The following is a 13,854-nucleotide window of genomic DNA, read 5'->3' as shown; positions in this document are numbered from 1 at the left end:
ACGAGGGGCAGTACTTTCGGGTGCAGCAGAGTCGTGACGTAAACAAGCAGCAGCAAGAGCTGGTGCAGTTATGGAGGAAGAGTTTAGCGTGGATGCTGCTAAAGCGCCAGTTTTATCAGAACTTGGCAACATTTCTTCATTAAAAGAAGAACAAAGAACAGCAGTGAGTTGTTTTCTTTTCAAAAACTACAAAGGTCATGCACTGACATGGTCGCCATGGTTCATGTTATGCAGTTTTCTGCAGAGCTTAGCCTACTCTTCGTGAGTTGTTTTCTTTTTTAAAAAACGACAAAAGTTGAGTACTTACATGTCTATAGCCGCCATGTTTCACGTTATTCCTCAGTAGCTGCGCACGCACAGCTCGATAGCGGCTATGTCACCTGTTTTGTTGCTCTGATTGGCCCGTAGCGATGTGACAGAACGTTCACCAACTCACACTCCGAGTTTTTGTCAAAGCCTCTGCCTTTTCTCAAACGTTTCCTATTGAAGCTTTCCCAGATGGATGTGTGAAACAAATCCATCTGACGTGTCAGGTTAGTCTAAACCAGCTCAGACATTTCAGTATTTGTAGATACCCAACAGAGAGGATTGCCTCAACCCTCCTAACCCTAACCCTGAAGTAGTTGCCCTTTTGTTAAGTAGGAAAAAATGTGAGATTACTCAGGTTATTTGCAGCTGTGAGTAAAGCACATATCTAGTGGATTTGCACCTTTTTTGACAGTTTCTTTTTTTAGAATAGACTGGGCATGCATGCATTACTGTAATCCTAGAGAGATGGGTGTCTCTACCTCCTCTGTTTCAATAATAATGCATAACATATCTAGGGGATCTTGTTATAGGGCGAGCTTGCAGAACGAGGACCTGCTTATACCATGTTGTTTTCCAGGGTGCTCTTTGTGCTGCTGTGGTGTTAAAACTCATCCATGATGAGTTATGAAGATGATGTTAAGGTGACTGACCTGTTCGTCAAGTGAAGTCATGGTTAATCTATAGCTGCCAGGATTAAAATCTGAACCCATATGTGGCATAGAGCAGGTTCACGTGGGTGTATGTTGAGCTCTGTGCTGTAGCTCTATCATGCATGGTTCTCAAGCCACTACCTGCAACAACTCGCCTGTCTCCTGCGGCAAGTGATAGTGAGAGCAGGTGTTTTTACAAACAAAGACCCATGGGAGAACTCTGACTCTCTCTCTTTCCCTGTGCTCTCCTTCTCATCTTCCTCTCTCTCTCACATGTGCACTTTTGCACTCGTGCACTCCTTCATCTTCTCTTTGCCTTTCAGTTTAGTCACCCAGCGAAGAACTTATCACCACTGGGCTTGGATTCCAATCATTATCTGCTGAAATCAGCCATGTAACGCATATGCATGTTTTATAGCCAGAGGGCTGCTTTTTCTATTTTTCTATACCTCTAGACCTTCTATCACTCAGGACATTCAGTAATTCATCTTTCTATGACCTCTTTTTCTTTGACTCTGTTTAAGTCTGCCAAGTGACCCTGTTAGTGTGGAATATTTTAACTTTACGGTTATGTACGTGTATGAACTGATAGCTTTAAATGGTTCACTGTGAGTATGGGCCTTATTATACAGGCCAGAAGGATCATCTTCCCTTTAACTCTCAGAATAACACAAAACACCAGAAGACTGATGGATCAGATGTCCATTTAAATTGGAAAGATGTCTGCAGCAAATCACATTAAAGTTCTGGACATTACTTGGCATTTTAAGGCCTTGGGAGATGAGTAAGAAAAGAGACTTAACCAAAAATGACTCAACTGGGAGGCTGGTCCTCTTATAAAGAGGCTAAAAATGCATGTTTTCTCATTAAAATGTTGTAATCACAGACACTTTTTAGAGCACGTGCCAAACTTTTAATAATTTCCAGAGATTTTACCCTTACAGGAATGTACTTTTACCTACACTGACCAGTGATGAGTAAATGATTCTAGTTTCCAAACCTCAGCTCCATGAAACACAAACCCCCCATTTTCCTCCCTTTCCGATCACAACAGTCATCCTTGTTTTCCTTTGTCATGGCCCCTGAAGATGCTGGGAATCCCACTGTTAACTGGAACTGGGATGCAGAGTTTCCAGTAGTGGATGTGTGTAGAGGGGGCACCATTTATCATGGTACTTAATCCATCAGCATTTCCCGTCTATTCAAGTGTTCTGGGATCCCAACCAGTGGAGTAAAGATACACGCAGAGGAGGGATCCTCTGACAGTCCACTGTGAGAAATCCAAACCCTGACTTAGTAAGACCTTAAGAATTATCTGACTGTTTCACACATACATCCCCTCTGATGGTCATTATAACAGATTAAGGGTACTTTCACACCTGCATCGGTTGGTCCAGGCTTTCTGATCCCAACCTAAATGACAGGTATGAAACCTCCCCTGGACCATGGTCAAGACAAAACAGCCAGACCTTGGTCTGACCAAAAGAGGTGGTCTCGATGCAGACCAAGCTGAACCACAGTCTGGTTCATGCCCAGTGGGAAAGAATTATTTTAAAAAGAAGTGGAGACCAAATGGCTCGCTGGCTAACTGGAAAAGCACACAGGAAACTTTCCAACTGTTTTCCGAGGGGATGAAAGAGAGAGGAAACGAGAAGGTGGTAGAATAGTGCCACCTGAAAATAAAGAAACAGCAGCAGCAATAGATGAAGATGTGTGATGCTCTGTGGAAAAGCGGTGATTCCACAAATCACACCACTCACCTTCTCGAGTCATGTCTTACAGGATTGCATACTGTCTTCTCTTTTCCTAACATAGAATCTCAGAAGGTGAACTCGGGTTAGTTTTGTGTACTGCTCTCCAAGTTGGCGCTGTTGGTAGTATTAAATCAACAATAATACGCTGGCAGAAATTTCATTAATTGTTTATACCATACAAGCATTATTTAATGGCAGATGCCTGCCAATCAACCAATCAATGTAAACTAAAGAGACATGCAGCCCACATACAGTAGCTGATGAAGATCCCATGTAGGTTTGTCATGTTAAATCTTTTAGTCCATTTGTGCACAGTGAGAAACCAACCAAACCAAATGAAGCTCAGTGTTAGTTCATGTAGGACGGAGTAGTCATACGCCCAGGTGTGATTCACTGACAGCCAGCTGATCCCAGTTATCTACAATCACAGGTGTATTTAAATATCACGTTCTTCTCACTAATTCCTGCTTGCATTAATGCTGATGCACCAAGATGCTGCTGCTGGCAAAGCTTAACCTCCTCCGCCCCAGCCTTCTCATTTACAGCATTAAGCTTGTCGCACCCTCATATTAAGATTCATGCTACTGTTCATGAATGCTTTTTAACTAATTTTATTGTATTTAGTACACATTGCCATAAATCTACACATTCATATGGGAGTTTCTAGCTATGCACGCCCTGAAAAGTCAAATCATGTTGCTTGACCAACCAAGGGAGCATCTTTTGAGCAGAGCTTTCTTTGCCAAGTCAAACTCTATATCCTTTTTGCAAAGAAATGATAAAATGTATGACAAGAGTGTTCCTGACTGAAATGTATACAATGTGACAAAAACTCAAACCTTGGTCAGGACCTTGTCTGGACTTTCAGGTGGAAAAACACCCTAAGTGATCATTGATAGACATGCACAGGGAAGTTGAACATGGACAGAGATGGGGGTTTCCTAGCTGTTTTCAATCTTTCTACCTGAGGGTCTAAATGAATTGCATGCCTGCTGGTGTTCCTCCCCTGTCCAGACTAAAATATCTCACAAACTGTCTCATAGATGAATTTTGTACATGTAGACTACTCATGAGCCACTGATCCTTAAGACTTCCCTCATTAGGTTTTTAAGGAATGTATTTTTCATTTATTGACTTTTGATGACATTTGTACAGGCATTAGTAAAGGCCAGAAAATTTTCTTTATATGAAATGGATGACTCTTTAAGCTCCTATGAAGTCTAGGTTTAGACTACAATAAGCTCTGGATGACCTGATTCGCCCCATGGAAAAATCTCTGATGGCTTTATGACTCACTGGGCAGTCCCGAACATTTCAAACGTGTTAAATAACATCAGTGATTAAACATCTTCAATTTCATCTAATTTCTCAAGCAATACAAAAAATTATAGGTGAAGAGGTGACAGAGTAACTGAAATTTATAAGAAGAGTATTTAAGCCTTGTAGTGCCTTTTGTGCATTGTGTAACACAGTGGTTCCCAACTTTTTATCATTGGAGTTCCCCTACTTATATCTGATTAAAGCAGAGCCTCCACAATGACCAACACAAAGAAAAAATGATGCATTACTGCCAAAAATCAAAACAGATTTTTATAGTTTCATTAATAGAAGACACCTTATACTTATCAAAAGACCTTTGTATAAACTGTTAAATAGGTGTCTTATGTGCTTATCTATATAGGACAACCTAGTGCAGACTAAGCCTTGCACTCCCATTGGGTTTTTTGGAGTGTAATGCAGATCTTCAGAGTCTTTTAACTTTCACAGGTTTTTAGCATCCTCATTTACCAAAGTAAGGTGCTAAAATGTAACTGTATGACACAGGTGGTACTTAAGATTCTCAGACTCTTTTTAATGTAACAAATAGGCACACAGTTTTTCACCTTTGCTCAATCAAACGCTAACACATTCCTCACACAAATACAATTTGTCATACGGCCATGACTCTTACCAACCAGCTCTTACCACCTTTAACATAACTAGAGCTAGAATCTTGGTAAAATCTCTCTTTCTTGCAAATCCCATAATTGGATAAATGGGACGAGACACAAATTTCTAGGATAATGAATGTCAGCAACATGGTATTCAAAGCATCACCAAACACCAGATGTTTTAAATCTGGGTATAATCTAGTGAGTCACAAAAATCTGAGTTGCTAGTCCTTTTTTTTTTTTTTGCTTGAGCTGTACGAGGCTTCCAAGAATCTGTTGTCTTATATAGATTAGTATTGGTTTAGACCTTTGTTGGGCTCATAACTTGTAGTCTGATGCCTGTAAACCTCAAACTACACAGAAACCCCCCCTTTTGTGAAGGCTTTATTTAGGAGCCTATTTGATCTGAATGAAAAACAGGATTAAACATGGTTGTAGTCTCAGTGACAGAATGCATTGGTTTCTGGAGTTTTGGAGCCCAAATATGGAGGTTGACATAACCTTTTGACTCTGATGAAGACGCAGTGCGTGTCAAAACATTAGTCGTCTGCACCTGATTAAACTGCACTAAGTGATTTGTGTGCCCCAGTGTCTTCCTTGGATTTTCCTGTGAGATAGATCTATTGAACCACCACTAGTCCTTTCTGTGAGCACCGACCTCCACCTGTGGAGGAGCTGAAGCGCAACAGACTCTCTCTTCATGGAGGTTGACAAATTGGAAATTCTGTCTTTATCTGATTTTGAGTTACAAACAAGCAAGCAGGTAGAGCTAAGATAGCCCTTTAGAGTAGCCACATCTCTAAATATGGAAATTTAGGTTAAAAAACACTCTTTGGATAGAAAAATTAATAAGAAAACTCACAATGGTCAAGTCAACCACTGATATCAACCTTAGCTAATCAAACCACAACTGCTGTTTTGAAGTGGGCAGTAAACACAATTATGCATCTAAACATAGGTGTGAAAGGGGCTTTTTTTATTAAACCAGCCTCAAGTGGACACATGGAGTACTGCTGTTTTTGTTCTTCCATATTGGCTTCATTTCCAAACACCCTAGAAGGATAAAACTATGACTTAAACTGTTTGAAGACAGCCTCGTTTTGTTGAGAAAGACTAGACTAAAACTAGCCAAAAATAGATCTTTGATGACTAAAACTGACTCAAAGTATTTTTTTTTTTTTTTGTCAAGATGACTAAAACTAAACTAAAATGTTCTCTGGCAAATGCCAATCGGGCTGCACAGTACCTGGCTGTGAGCACAGGCCCCACTTCTGGACGTCGGGCCCTCATACCACCCTCATGGAGTCTGTTTCTGACAGTTTAAGCAGAAACATGCACATTAGTGGCCTGCTGGATGTCATTTTGTAGGGCTCTGGCAGTGCTCCTCCTGTTCCTCTTTGCACAAAGGAGCTGATAGCAATTCTGCTGTTGGGTTGTTGCCCTTCTACAGCCTCCTCCCCGTCTCCTGGTGTACTGGCCTGTCTCCTGGTGTCTCCTCAGTGCTCTTGACAGTGTGCTGGGAGACATGGCAAACCTTCTTGACCCACTACTTGAGCAACTTCTGTGGGTTGCAGATACTATGTCATGCTACCACTAGTGGTGAGAGCACTGGAAAAATGCAAAAGTAACCGAAAATCAGCCAGAAAGGATGAGGAGAGGGAAATGGCTTGTGGCCACCACCTGTAAATCCGTTCCTTTAAGGGGCTGTCCTGCTAATTGCCTCTCCTTTCCACCCGTTGTCTGTCCTATTTGCACAACAGCAGGTGAAACTGATTCACAATCAGTGTTGCTTCCTAACTAGACAGGTTGATATCCTGGAGGTGTGATTGACTTGGAATTACATTGTGATGATTATGTGTTCCCTTTATTTTTGGAGCAGTGTATTTGGGTATCAGAAGGTAAAGTCTGTGTGTGAAAATGATTAGTGCTCATTTGCCAGCCTCCTTGCCAGCAGCCCGATGAGAGGAGTTAAGAATTAAACACTTGTGCAACTATTTCTGAAGCCCACTTTTTCAAGTGGTCTCAGTACAGTTGTTTGGTCTGCACATCTGTAAGCACAAACAGAGTGAAACAACTCAGACTCAGGTGTGAAAGCAAAGAAAGCCTATGAAAAGTTGGTTTATATGGGGTCAAAAACCTCCTCTGGTGCTTGATCCATATTAAATTTTGTATTAAAACACAAAACCTGAAGCCTAACACAGACAGCTACATAAAGTCCATCAAGTATTTTGACATACTGGCCTAAATATGTGAACATTTGTTAGGTCTTAGCACATTTGAATCCATGACCGAGATGAACCCTTCTTTAGAAATTAAACTGTATTAGGGAGAGAGAAATTGAAATGTTTCAAACTACACAGTTGGGAATTTTGCAGGCTGTGGAGGATTGAGAGATGACCAGCAGGGAGAGGAAGCTAAGCCAGATTCCCAAGTCTTCTCTATGACTCATGGGTCAAAGCCCCCGTGCCTGTAAACAAGATTTTTCTCATAATTCGAGTGCTGAATCACAGACTGCACTCATACACCCTGCTCTGGGTTTCTGCTGTATAATCATCACTTTGATTCAAGTAGTAGTGATCTCTGTGGGAGGGTTTGGAGGGGTCAGAAATGAAGCAAGGATGAAGTTTACCAGTTCTAAGTGAAAACAGGTGAGGGGGAGTACGTGTGAACCAAGTAAAGAAGATGTCTGATGACCTTTTTTATGATATTTAGATGAGTGGTAATCTTAACATCATTTTGATGACTCCCCTCCTAACTTTATGTTTTCTTTCTGAGCAGGTCTCTCTATTCCCACAGAGTCTGGACGTGTTGTGAAAGCTTTTTTGTGTCAAGGTCACAGTTAGGGTGTCAGCACAGCTCTGGTTTCTCTCTTTATCAAGATGACCAAAGAACTGGACTGGATAAACTCTCCTCCTCTTGACCCTGTCACTTTGTTCTCACTACAAGTTCAAGTTAAGGCTAAAAGCAGCAACAAAGCAGATGAGAGTGCAACCTTGTGAATGTAGCACAGGGATATCCTGGCCTTTCAGGTGAAGTCTGACAGCTAACCTTGAATCGTCACATTTCTTTTCTCTTCTCTTCCTTTCCTTCAACAAGGTCTTGACCCCTGAGGAGACTCCCTCCGGGTTTTTGCCTTTTAACGGACACGCTCTCTCTCCAATAAGCGCAGCGCATTCCTCACATTCTGGAAAGAGAGTGTCAACGCCGTTAAAACCTCAAAGTGAAAGGTGTGCATGCACCGCAGCTGGGATAGACAGATTACACAATGTCACATGCGGCAGTCGGGCATCCATGAGCCCAACTTCAGCATTTCTCAGAATCCTCTATTAAATACCTGCAGTAGATTTATAGTCCCACTTTAACAGCTCATCAAACTAAAGCTGAAAGAGTGTGGACTCTGAAAGGATTCCTTCTTTTAGCCTTGAAGTGAGCTCCCTAAAACGCACATTTACTGTATGCTTTAATAACAGCAGGTGTGTCGCTTATGATACAGCTGCACTCCAGAGCCCAAGAGAGGAAGAGTAGCACCAGGCAGTGCTACCATGCTAATTCTGTAAACAAACATTTTGACAAAAGGAATGTATTGTTTATAGTTTGCTCTTGTTTTGTGTCTTAATGTGGAGATGAGCTGTCAGCATCTTCCTGCTCAGCTGTACAGAGCATCATTCTCTTCCTGACAAGGGGTGGAGTCAGTTAATTCCAGAGGTCAACCAGGGCCCCCCAAAATCTGACAGTCCACTCAAAATTCCTTAAAATGATTGGCTATGTGCCTTGTCAGCCATTAGCCATTTAAGCATTTCCAATCAACAAGCATATTTTAACCTACACTATATGGAAAAAAGTATTTGGCCACACCTGTTGATTATTGAGTTCAGGTGTTTCAATCAGAACCCTTGCAACAGGTGTTTAAAACAAGCAGCCATGCAGTCTCCATTTACAAACATTTTGGATACACTTTGGTTCATTCTCAAAGCTTAGTGACCTCAAGTGTGGTTCTGTGATGGATGTCATCTTTGTAGTAAAATGGAACATGAAATTTCATCTCAGCTGGATATTTCAAAGTGATCTTATTAGAAAATTGAAGCACAAAATTTGTGCAGCAGGAGCTTCATGTAATGGGTTTCCACAGCCGAGCAGCTGCTTGCAAGCTTTACATCACCAAACGCAATGCCAAGCATCAGATGGAGTAGTGTAAAGCACACTGACATTGGACTGTGCAGTGGAAACATGTTCTGTGGAGTGAAGAATCACGCTTCTCTGTCTGGCAGTCAGATGGGCGAATCTGGGTTTGGAGGATCCCGGCAGTTATTCCCTGACTGACTGCATTATGCCAACTGTGAAGGATAATGGTATGAGGTGTTTGTTCAGGAGTTTGGGCTCGGCCCCTAATCTCCAGTAAAGGGATCCATCACCAGCTTATTACAGCTGCGCAGAAGTTTGACTCCGTACCCCGCCGTTCATCAACACCCACCAACTGCATTTTTAGTGGGCAGCACAGAGCAACACCTCAGACTGCTTGACCTGCAAGACCAAGGAGTTCACGCAGTAAATATAGTGTCATACCCAGCCATGTGAGAAAGATACCACTGAAGTGCTGTAAAAGCATAACAAACACACATGAAGCTATTGTCCTGAACTGCAGGAAAATGGAGAATGTTGGACTTGCTTGGATTTTTGTTTTTGGTCCTTTCATGTGGATTTTGATGTTCTTAATGTGAGACACTTTTGTACCATGAATGAAGTTACCCACTGAGTTAGACCTCCCACTTGTAACTATAGGTGTAGTTTAACTACATGTAGTGTGGACCAATAGTGTGGACACTTTTAAGTGTTAAATTTAACTCTGTATGTGTTCAATTAACACTGTCAATTTGACTTTGATATGGTATGACTTTATCTGAACAACCTGGTTGGCAATCTATTATCTTGTTGTTGCCAGTAAGGAAAGATAATTTTTTACTGTAGGACTCGTCAGTAACTACCCCGTGCACAGTGCTTTGAGCAAACTTTAAATTAGATACTTTATACTTTTACTTGAGTAGATTTATAGACCAGTACTTTTACTTTAATTTAAGTAAATTTTAACCAGAGTAACTGTACTTTTACTTTAGTACAATAGTCATGTACTTTTTATGCCCCTGCGTTTTCACTGGTTCCCCAGAAAGCACCAAAGTCCTGAGACTCAAGAATGGGGCTTGGAGCCAGAACTGTGTCTGTCTGAAAGCACTAACAGAGACCTGACCTCAACCCCATCGAGTACCTTTGGGATGAACTTGAATGGGGACTGCCAGCCAAGCCTTCTCGTCCAACATCAGCGCCTGACTTAATAAATGCTATACAGAATGAATGGGCACAAATTCCCACAGAAACACTCCAAAATCTTGTGTAAAGTCTTCCAGGAAGAGTGGAGGTTGTTATAGCTACAAAAGGTGGGCCAACTCCATATTAATGAACATGTATTTGAATACCAAGTCATTACAGTCCCTGTTGGTGTAATGGTCATGCGCCAACTACTTTGTCCATATAGTGCATATTGGATTGGTTTTACTCACTTTAATATTCTTAAAGTGGCCCAAGCATCTTTTTCTGTATGTTGCCCTAAGTGGAAAAAGTTTGGACAACCCTGGCATAGAGAGACACATACTGTGAGCTTAAAGTGTGTTTATATGAGACGATTCAGGACAAACTTGGTTAAACGGAAACAAACTGAAGGAGACAGCAGGGAACTAGAAAAGAACATTTTGCAAGTAAAAGAGGCTGAAAAAGAAAGTAAGCAAAAGGAGAGCGGTTTGGTTTACTGACTGGCAGAACCTCAAGAGAGCAAAAAGTGGTCTTAGGAAAGATTTCAAAGCTGTGGGGAGAAAAAGGAATAGAAAAGAAACAGAGCCGGGCAAAAAGAAATCAGTGGAAACAGCGCAGTGGTGAGTGCGTTTAAATTTTAGTGGAGCAGCGTTCTAATCTTTACTCTCCTGAGGGCGTTTTGGAAGCTACTCTCATCAGTCTGGGCAGGACTCGGTTGTCCCTCTTTCCCTCCCACCGTTCTCCCTCCTCCATTCTCCCTCTTGCCTGAATTCACTGCAGTAGAGCGTAACTGGAGCCACGCGATGACTACAGGTTGAGAAGTGAGTGAGAGAAAAAGGGAGACAGAGAGGAGAGACTGACACACACATCACACTTTGGAGTTTGGAATCACTGTGCAGCCTGCAAAGGTGAGGAGAGGGGAGAATATCTTACCAGTTCGTGAGCTTTCCCTTGGCTTGAGTGTGCATTCATGTGCATGTGTGAGTGTACGTAAACGTGTGTAGGTGAGAGTGTTAGCATGATTAGAGCTGAATTAGAGCATTGAGCAAGCGGCTGCATGCAGTGGATGTGTTTGAGCAGAGAGTTTCTCTTTGAATCCCCCTCAGTGAAGGCTGCTATTCATATATATGTATGTGTTAGCCATCCTCATGTCAGGGATCAGACTTTGAAGCATGTGTGACAGGTTTGCCTTTCAGAGATCACAGTTTGGTGTGTGCATGAATCAGCCTGTGAAGCGGAGCAAAAAGGCTGCACGCAGGTGCACATGTATGTTCCTGCAGGGGTGTTTGTTTCTCCTTGATTCTGCTGCGATCTGGGTTGCTGAGAGATTACCCAACAACAAAGGAATTGTTAAGCTTTGTCAGCAGTGGACACCTAGTGAAAGACAGCCAGACCGTACAGAGTCAAGAACTCATCTGGCCGCAATATGGGCCGCCTGCACATTTTGCTGTCACATTTAAAAGTGCTGGATTCCTTTGGTAAAAGATTTGTATTCGCAACAGACATCAGATGTTTTGACAGTGATGAGAAGCAGAAAACAGATGTCATCAATTGATGCAAGAGTGCATCTTAAGAATCAGCGTGCATGCATGCATTAATATACACTTTCTAATGCCAAGAGCTTGTATCAGAGGTGGTTTAGTTCCACCCATATCTACATGCTGTAATTCTGTTTACATTTAGTACATGCTCTTTCACTAGGTTCACACCTCCGAGTGTTCTCTTCCCCCCTTTCTGTTTCAAATTCACCGTCACGTTGATTCATAGGTGCACCCTCCTTATCTGTCTTTGCCTCCAGCCCACCGCTGACAGCTCACAGCTAAGAGCTTCCAGGGTGTGGTGGAGGGACGTCAGGGTGGGGCTCAGGTAAAGCAGACAGAGGTCATTGAGGAATGTTTTAGATTCCTTTGCATACACCCCCCCATACAAATCCAGCCTGAGCACACCCACCCTTCTCTCTGTTCCGTCACTCTGCGCCCCCCCCCCCCCTCCCCACACCCACTTCATCCTCTCAGCCCTACAAGTGAACCTGCTCAGTCATGCCAGTCTGCCTCCTTGTGCCAGCCTAACTACCACACACATTAAAAGGGTGGAAAATCGTCCTCATGGCTGCCAGGTGTGGCATTCCCCCTGCGAGTGTAATGGTGTACTTTGCCAGGTGTGCCATCAGCATGTCTGAGTGCAGGAGACAACAATATAACAGTATGTGAGCACGACATCTCTGCTTTAGTGATTTATAACAGAAATTAAACTGTTATCTTTTCTGTGTATTACACATTTTCTGGCCTTGTTTAGAAAATTATCTCTGATTGCTATTTTTGACTGCCAAGAGAAATGGGAAGTGTTGCTGTGCAATCACAGGAACATAAATCCAAGGTCCTTTGTGTCTGGCATCTTTGAGACAAAACAGGTTCTGTATATATCATTCTTAATGGAGCACATCAAGACTCTGGAGCATCCATCAAAAATCTCATCTTATGCTACTCTGCCCAGGAGTACAGTGACATCATAGTGCATAATCAGTCAGCGATCAGAATGCCGTGACAGTTATCAAAGGATAAACCCAGGTATTCTGCAAACTTTACAAGTAAACTGACTGATTTACGAGATTGGAGGCGGCAGTGAGGTCAGGCATCCAGGTGTACGATGTTGTGAGCTGAACGTGCCTGATGCAAGGTCTTCTGAAAAGGACTGGGGGAGGAATGAGTGACGTAAAGCGCTGGAAACTGAGGGAAACAGAAAACTAAAGGTGTCACTGATAGACATGGAAACCAAAAAAAACAGCCCATTAATGAAAGAAGTGGGAAGGATGGAAAGTGGAGGGTGTGACGGAAGAAGGAGACAGCAAAGGAGTGAGAAAGAGCTGGAGTATGACAGCAGTGTTGGCTCCTCAGTGGCCCTGTAAATACTGCAATAATAAAAATCACAATGCATGTTTTTACCCCATGTTACCTCTACCCTCTTCCTCCTGCCCCTCTGTGTGGTATTTTCTTCTCCCAGGCTCTCTGGCAGCTGTATGGTTCTCTGGAGCTTTTCTGAAACACCCCTCTTTCCTATATTCACCCCCTTTTTTCTCTTCCTTTTTTCCTTTTTTTTTGGGGGGATTTGCTTCCTATGCCCTATGATCTCAGCTGACATTTCATCTTTATTCCAGCAGTCGCTTTGACAACTTCTGGTCAAAATGCCAATTAAATGTGAATTTTTTTTAATTTAACAGTCAAGCCAGTTTCAAGGAATATTTTCTGACACGACCTTATGGTGCATGTGTGCATAAGATACACAGAGCATTCTCACGGTTAGGAAAAAGCCAACACATGCAGGCCCTCACTTGTTGCCTGCATTTATCAATGCATGCAGAGAAAGGATACCATATGCCTGCGGGGATTAAAACTGTCAAACACTGAATAAAATCTCAGATAAAAATGCAGTAACCTTAAAACATTTCCTAAACACATCTAGGGTGTTACTCAAAGATTCCTGCAGGATTTATTCGGTGGTAATCAGGCCGTGCCCATGGTTTCACTCAAATATTACGGATGTGGGATTATCTACTCCTTGGTATGGGAATCAACCAAGACAAAAGTAACCTCAGTCATAGCTAGTACCTACTTCTAATTACCATAATATCTGAAGCATACATTATACATGTAGCGACTGGCCTGTCACAGTGTAAATAATTAAACTCACAGCAGTAAATTACTGTGAAGTATTAGCAGCCTAAAGCAGAAATATATAATATTAATTAGTTTTCCCTAGCTAATAGGTCAGACTTAACACCCTCTGCACAAAAACGTTGGCTGTGAACACCAGGCAGACTGAGCAGGAGAGCCTCAGCTTTGCAGAATAAACAGCTGAAGGCACTTTGGCTCATAGGGTGTAGAGCACAGGGGCACAGGGCGGCGAGCTGTG

The 13,854-nt window shown here is 42.3% G+C and overlaps 1 protein-coding gene across 8 annotated transcripts in view; it reads left to right on the top strand.

The window, feature by feature from the left end:
- The window catches only part of LOC121514802 (zinc finger protein 469), a 299,944-nt gene that overhangs the window by 203,960 nt on the left and 82,130 nt on the right, over nt 1-13,854 (top strand). The window contains exon 1 of one of the 8 annotated variants that reach the window (XM_041795143.1): nt 10,749-10,853. The exons of the other annotated variants lie outside the window; for them this stretch is intronic. The gene's annotated coding sequence lies outside the window, so the exon portion shown is untranslated. Of the gene's footprint in view, nt 1-10,748; nt 10,854-13,854 lie in introns of those variants that run through there. 8 annotated transcript variants of the gene reach the window in all.

This window comes from Cheilinus undulatus, linkage group 9, assembly GCF_018320785.1.
Source record: "Cheilinus undulatus linkage group 9, ASM1832078v1, whole genome shotgun sequence".
NCBI lineage: Eukaryota > Metazoa > Chordata > Actinopteri > Labriformes > Labridae > Cheilinus > Cheilinus undulatus.
The sequence above is the reverse complement of the archived record's forward strand: the minus strand, read 5'-3'. Positions and strand labels throughout refer to the sequence as shown.